Source organism: Mytilus californianus, unplaced genomic scaffold (assembly GCF_021869535.1).
Source record: "Mytilus californianus isolate M0D057914Y unplaced genomic scaffold, xbMytCali1.0.p SCAF_11, whole genome shotgun sequence".
NCBI classification, from domain to species: Eukaryota; Metazoa; Mollusca; class Bivalvia; order Mytilida; family Mytilidae; genus Mytilus; species Mytilus californianus.
In genome coordinates this window covers 20,289,109-20,296,850 of record NW_026262593.1, presented here as the reverse complement: position 1 = coordinate 20,296,850, position 7,742 = coordinate 20,289,109, and the positions used below count along the sequence as shown (strand labels likewise).

Below are 7,742 nucleotides of genomic sequence, written 5' to 3'. Positions count from 1 at the left end.
TTCAAACAGTTCAGACCCGGTTGCATTTAAACTGGTTGTGACCAGTTTGATAAATTTTGATACCCCAAATGTCGATTAAATTGGTCACGTGTAATTTCCCGCCTTATCTAATCAGAAAATTAAACTTAGGAAATAATTCATGGGGCTTGAATTAATTGAGATTTTGACCCTTTATGCTAAATATTTTACCTCGAGCGATAGCAAGGGGTAAAATATCAGCATAAAGGGCCAACCCGTGGTAAAATCAATATAAATTCAAGTCCCCATGAATTATTTCTATTTCTAATAGGACAAAGATAGCAATTCTTTTGTTTCGAAGCGCTCTAGGTGAAGGGAAATGTTTGGTCTTCCCGTAATTGAACACACTATTAATATTGACGTAAAATACGTAGAAAACTGAATAAGTGACATGCTTAAATGATTTACAATAACATACTAAGACAGGTTTGGACGATTATCTTACTTTTATTTAAGAAAATGGGCTTTCAAAAAATTCTTATCATCGTTTGTTTATGTTTTCATGTTTTGACGACTTTCAGTTCCAAATTCTTGCATTTTCCCGTAGAATGATTATATTGTTACGTCATCGTTCAATGACGTCATTTACACCGTCTGACCTCGGTAACTCATTCATAAAAAAAACAAAGAACGTGGGAGTAAGATTGGAACAGCCCAAACAATCCATGACGTTGACATATCAATATATTCATATTTTACCACGGGTGTGTACACAAAGCGTTTGAAGAACGTCATATAAGAATTGGAATTTGACTACATTTATTCACTCTCGATGAATAAATTTTAAATGTTATAATGCTTGGGTTTACGATTTGGATTGAAAAACACAATAAAAGCAATTATATCATTCTTTACTAAAATAAATAAAATAATAAATAACAAACATGAATTTCTTTCAAAAATAAATATCAAGCTTTCTGAAAAACTTAAAAACATTTAATTTAAACACATTTACACAATTTTGTTCATACAAACAACAAACATTAAACTCATACTCGCTTGAACAATGTACTAAATTAGATATCACAATAATCATTCTTCGTTTTTTTTCGCAACTATTAAAGTTTCCTTAATTGTGATGATTTTCAAATATAACTCGTCTGTTTCTCTCCTTTATTTCTTCCATTTCTGTGACTATACATTTGATCTGAAAAAAGTAAATAGATTCAAGTTTTTTTTTTAATATCCACAATTAATTTAGACAATTTCCTATTTTATATGGTGCCGTTGCATTGTAGATCTATCAATCGACTATTTAACACAAATAAGGCTTCAAGTATTCTCCTGACCGAGGTAAGCTTGAAACAGGAGGCTGGACTGAATTTTAGAAACCTAGCATTTAAAAATTGCTGTATAAAAAAATATTTTCACTAGCTGATTTCGATCCACTTGCATGCCAAAAATATAACTTGCATAGTACACTTTCGCTTCATATTATTCACTTACTTTCTCTTTTAAATAATCTAATCTTTCACTTGTTTCCCTTTTGAGTCCAAAACCAAATGAAATATCTGCCTGGTTGCCTTAAAATAAAGGTTCTTGTATATTAAAAAAGGTATACATGCATATTATAAATTAAATACGATGACGCAACCCTATGATCGCTTCTCTCGAAACAGGCCTACGAGTTCGTCCCATTACTTGCAATAAGCAGTCCAGAAGTGATTCACTCCTGGCACACTTAATGAGTTTATTCGTTTATGTGTGAATACACTTAATAACATTGACGATACCAATTTTTCTGCACCAGATACACTCAAGTTGACATTAACTAGTTCGCTGATACAAATCTATTTTAGTACGAAATATCGTTTAAAAACATTAAAACTGTAGAAAATCTGAGATATTAGTGTTTACAATTTATATTTGTTTATAGTTCAAGATTTGTCTTTCACGACATGCAGGGTGGGGGGACGACAATATTCAGATGAATACGGATTAAGTTTTTAGGAGGAATCATAATGCGGTCGGAATGTACTGAAAGACCATTACATACTCCAGGAGACCATTTGATATGTTGATATATTTTTTTAGACTATTTGTTCACCTTAAGTTTGGTTGAATTGTTAACCTATTTGGACACTTGGCTATTTTTGAAGACTATTTGTTTACCTTAAGTTTGATTTAATTGTTTTGTGAGATTGCTGTCTTGTTAACCTATACCCTACATATTTCCATTATCGCACAAAATACTTAATCAGCAGCTACTTGTATATATTTACTCACCACAAGGATATGATGTCGTCTGTACTGTCACATAGATTGTCAAAAATATAACCACAAAATTTAGAATTTCCATTTGCTTTTCTTTCCCAGCAGGTGATATGTACTGATTCTTAAATTTCTTCTTTCAGATATTATTTTTCAAACAGCACTTTAAAATTCCTTAAAACAAGTTAAAACTATAGGCTATCAGATATATATTTGCTGGTGGACTATCAGTTCCCGCGGGTATCATTAGCTCGGTACTCAGTACTTTGGTAGTGACATGATTTATAACAAACCTTGCTAAAATTGCCGTTCATAAAGTTTGAAAATTACAAAGAAACTAAGGTTTCAACTCCCTCAGGCAAAGTTGACTTTAGATGGATTTGGCAATTTATTTTAGGTTCTTTTTGGTCATATAGCTCTTCAACTGTTTCTGAGTTCTTAAACATCCTTGGCTTTCAAATATTCGGCTTTGAGCGTTCCTAATGAAGGTAAATCTAGAAAAGCTCTTCGGACGCATGAAATTTATAACGTGATGTTTTTATTTTCTACAAATATCAAATTATGTGTTTGTATGCCCAGCTTCATAACCACAAAAACGATTTTCATGCAGTTCATATTGCCCAATGGAAATATTCTTGTTCAAACAGCACTTTAATCAAGGACCAATCTTCACTTTTAAGTGAAGCCGTCATTTACACGTTCGTCTTATGTTTTTTCCTTCAATTTGTAGGGCGTAACTGCCAAGTTGGTTAAAGTGTTGCAAAGAAAATATGTCAACCGTATATTCCAAACCTGACGTTGTTAACTTTCCAACTGACCTTTATAGTTTGTTCTCGTGTTGTAATGGTGATGGTGCAGCTCTGTCCCAAGTGTGGAAAGACACGTTTTGACGTGGCTGTCCCGGGCCAGGAGCTTGTAGTCCTGTGATTGTCGCTGGTTGCTGCCTGCCATGTTTATTTTTATTGTTGTGGTATATGTAATGCCGTTGTTTTTCTCTTGTAATTGGCTTAATTTTGTGGTCCTTGGTGTGAAATTTGCCTTGTTGCATTTATGTCATTTGGACTTTGATTGATAATTTTCTCGATGGAAATCATACCATATATCCTTACCTTTATATCTTTAAATTGGAGCAATTGAAATGATATTCATTGTACTTTAGCTACGTTTGATTGATAAGTTTCACGAATAATTGCCTTTTTTCTAAACTACCAAATTTTAAACTGCTGACGGGAATGTTTAGATGTCGACTGCGCTTCCCAGTAGTCTTATATTTGAAGATAATTAAATCGCGATAGCAAAGGGTGCGTAACCCGTTATGATAGTCAGATAATACAGTAATGGTGTTTTCCAAATGATTGTTTTTGTTATGACTTTCAAATAGTCATAGCATAAGTAATACTTTAATTTTCAAAAGTCAATGTAACATTTTCGAACTCGAATCGCAATAGTGGTAATTTAATGCGCATTTGAAGTACGTGTATAATCAACGAGCACCTGCATTAAGCAGAATCAAAGTGAATGAGAAAACGATAAGAACTTCTTACCACATGTTATAAGTCCTTTTATTGATATCTTTGGTCTTGTGAAAAATTTATCTTGATTTCTTTTTATCAAACATAAAATACGTATCTATCAATAGCAATATACATTTAAGACTTCAATGATTGTTTATCGGAAGTGATTTTGACCCACTAGATCCCCACTAACCCCAAACCCGTGTTAATATACTAAATATATATGCGATTGGCTAGTTAAAAAAATGTTTGAATGCTGTATTGTGAAGCAATTTTTGACATTTTCGGCAAAGCTTTCTTGTCCCATAAAGAAAAAACCCGAAAACACAGCTGCTCTTTGCGAGGTAATCTCTTAAAGCCAAAATATATATATAGACAAAAGTAAAGCTTTTTACCTGAAACCGTTGGCGAAATGTTAAATGTTTGTCGAAGTTTTCAATTTCAAACTTTATTTATATACATCGTGTAGTTAATTTTTGGGAAAAGTTGATTTCCTCGCCTTAATTTTATATCAATTGGATTATTATAGCTAATCATAATAAACAAGAATTCTTTATAAGACAAGTGACGTAGCAGGATATGAATCTAGACGTACATGTATAAGTGTATATAGCCTATGTAACTACCGGACAAATATATAAACGAATAATATGCCTTACTTATCTATGACCGATTATAGTGCGCATTAAATATTATCAGCCCCAAATGTGTCCGTTTTTGAACAATTATGCATTGTTCTTCATTTAATATTAACACAGAAGTCAACATATAAAGTAAATATTTATCAAAAAGTTTGGGAATGGCAAATGTTCATATGGATTGAAGATTAAAGTCACTGTTTTTAGTTTGTAGGCGCATTAATCACTTGATGTCACATCTGATAGGACGACACCATATGCTATTAGGGATGTGGTTAAGTTTCCTCCTTGAATGTGAAATTAACGAAAATGTTAGGGTAATATTTTTGAAAATATGTTTACCTACTTGAGGAATAACAGTACTGTAATTGAAGAGTTGCCATCGTCAATTGGGATTTGACGGTCGCAAATGCAGTTTTACTGGCAACGCGTAGCAAGTAACGCTTTATAATTTGCGATAAACAATCACTGAAATCTTAAACGTATTTTGCTATTGTTAGATACGTATCTTATGTATATGAAGAAAACAATATCACGATAGATTTTTCACAAGACCAAAGATAACAATAAAAGGAAATAATCCCGTAAATGTCGACTGCAATTGCGCAACGTTGTTGCCAATGACTCCGACCGTCAAACGTGGAATTGATGGTAGTCGTAATCCTATCAAAATTGTCGTCACATACCTTGTATCATTATAATTATTATTAAAATAAAGTACAAAGTTTAAGAGCATTGAGGACCCAATATTCTGAAAGGTTTTGCCAAATACAGGTATTGTAAACTACTATTCAACGCCTAGATAGGCACCAGAACTCAAAATTAGTAGAGGAACACCACAGTAGGTGCATAATTTGGATTTAAACTGTTCATGAATGTTTATATTTTTTGTATGGCTTTATTATGTCCAACTGTGGTAATTATATTATATTTCAGATTGGCAAAACGAGTTGCTTTCTTTAGAAAAAGAAAAGCAATTCGTGAACCCTAGACCGCAGACTGGTCACCAAAAAACTTCGTTGCCGAATTTGTTTGCCTTTGATTTGAAATAATTGACTAGCTGTGGGTAGAATAAGGCGATGATGATGTTAAAACACCTTTTTTGAAAATATGTAATTGTGTTTAGATTCTTGCAAAAGTCAATAAAAAACAATGCTGGATTTTAGCAGTAAATAGAAAAGTGTATACAGCTACCATTTGAATTTATCTTTTAAGGCTTGACCATTTTATTTATTACTTGGGTGTGTACATCATTTTTTCTTCGTGTTTAATATACAAAGTCCTAATCCTATTGCAATACCCAGTTTATGCAAACCGGATGTCTATAGCAAATCGCTGTGTAAATTTCAGCACTCAGTTTGCTTTATAATCTGGATGTATTTATTTTATCTTTCATATCTTCATATTTGCTTTCTTGATGCCTTCAATTATTCTTATACTCATTATTGAAGCTGTCTGTACTCATGATAGAGGTGATATAGAGAAATTGAAAGTCCAATTTCCATGTGAAGTGTAATTCTGTGTCATACAACTTATACGAATGTTGCGTATTTTGTTCTTGAGAGTAACACACCAGCTTGATTAGTACATTTTATATACTGACAATTATTTTGGTTAAATAAACATCTCAAATTTAAAGGATTTCCCGAGGTTACTTAAATCGATCCAAATATTTTACAGGAAAAACTTTGTTTTGAAGAATATCTTGTTTTCAGAAGTTTTATGAATACCTGGACATGCTCTCAATGGAACCAATTTATATAAAAAGATGCGTTTGGTAAAGTCAATAAACTAATCATTGATACCAGGATTAAAATTTTGTATACCAGACTCGCGTTTTGTTTACAGAAGACTCACAGTGACGCCTGAATCGAAAAAGGTTAAAAAAAAAAGTCAAATAAAGAACGAAGTTGAAGAGCATTGAGGACTCAAAATTCCGAAAGGTTTTGCCAATTGCAGCTAAGGTAATCTATTCCTGTGGGTAAAAAATCCTTAGTATTTCGAAAATTTATAAGTTTATAGTAAGAAAGTCACTTAGAAAAAGAAAGAAAACGAAATGAGGTCAGAATACCTTAAAGATGACCATTCGTCAAAGTTACATGTCAAGCTCCTACTGCCGTATCCTGAATTTAGTTAAGAAATACGAAAATTCACATTCCGTGCGTGAAATTAATATGTATGCATGCACGTGGTATTCTTGCGCAAGAACTAGTATTGATTGATTGATTGACTGTTGGTTGCTAAACGTTCAGTGGCAAATATTCATGTATGATCAGGACGAGAACAAATTAACAATAAATACAACAGGTATGTTCTGTCATAGAAGCCGTTTGGAAGGTTGAGGAAATTGTGGACTGCCACTGGAAAATGGCAATTACGCAAGAACACATTTATCGTTTTAGAAGACCCCATAAATTTAAAAGTATCATTTATCAACACCTTAAAAAGCACAATCATCCTATTAATTCAATCTTTAGAAGTAACAAATAAGCAACCTCATGAATCTCATTAAAAATTTGTACGATAACGGAAAATAATTGAACTAAATTGGATTAAAAAAATACAGACAGTCTATCCTCTCGGTCTTAATGATAATATCACGGGAATAGGTAATACATCAAGAACCGATTCTTTTGACATTTTGGATATAGTTTCTAAAACTATTCGTAAAAACCATTCTCATGGACGGAGAATAAATCGCGATCATAGAAAGTTTCGTACAATACAAATATTTCAGACCTAATTGCTATTAAAAAAAACAACTGCAGACATTGTCTGTTGATTAAGCTCTGTTCTGTACCTGTTAATAAATTACATCAAATTCTAACATTTTAAACTGCCTCCCAAAATTGATCGCCCTGAAGATCATAAAAAAACATTTCATTAAAATCAAATACGTCAATAAAGGTTTTGATTTTGTAATTATTGCTGGTCTTCTAAATGATCTTTCTATAAAAGAACAAATTCCTGGTTATTTTGATAATACTGAGATCCCTCTTATTTGTTAGTATACAAAAAATGTACACGGAAATATGTGTTTACTATAGCGAGGTGTGAAAAGATGTTAATATCAGTGACAATACACCTACGTCGTGCAATTGCAATAATTGCAGATACATTTATGGCCCCAGTTCCCATGTTATAACGAGAGACCTTAATATCGTCCAGGACCGAGAGTTGAAATCATTTTTTAGTATAGAAAACCTTAATATCGTCCCCCGTCAATTATTAATTGGAATGAGTGTCGTAAAATCATCCACGACTCGCTCCGTACTTGCTGTATACAATTGATAAAGAGAGAAAAAGCTGACAAAAAATCCTTTGATTCTTTTTTTTTAGTACAGTAATGAACATAGTTGAT

The 7,742-nt window shown here is 32.5% G+C and overlaps 1 long non-coding RNA gene across 1 annotated transcript; it reads right to left on the bottom strand.

Annotated features, from left to right (window-relative positions):
• Positions 1 to 853: 853 nt before the first annotated feature.
• LOC127719715 (uncharacterized) lies at positions 854 to 4,162 on the bottom strand. Its single transcript, XR_007990463.1, has 4 exons — positions 4,139 to 4,162; positions 2,245 to 2,403; positions 1,465 to 1,541; positions 854 to 1,165 (listed from the first exon to the last, which is right to left on the bottom strand). It is a non-coding gene; the product is annotated as an uncharacterized LOC127719715 (long non-coding RNA).
• Between the last annotated feature and the right edge of the window lie 3,580 nt (positions 4,163 to 7,742).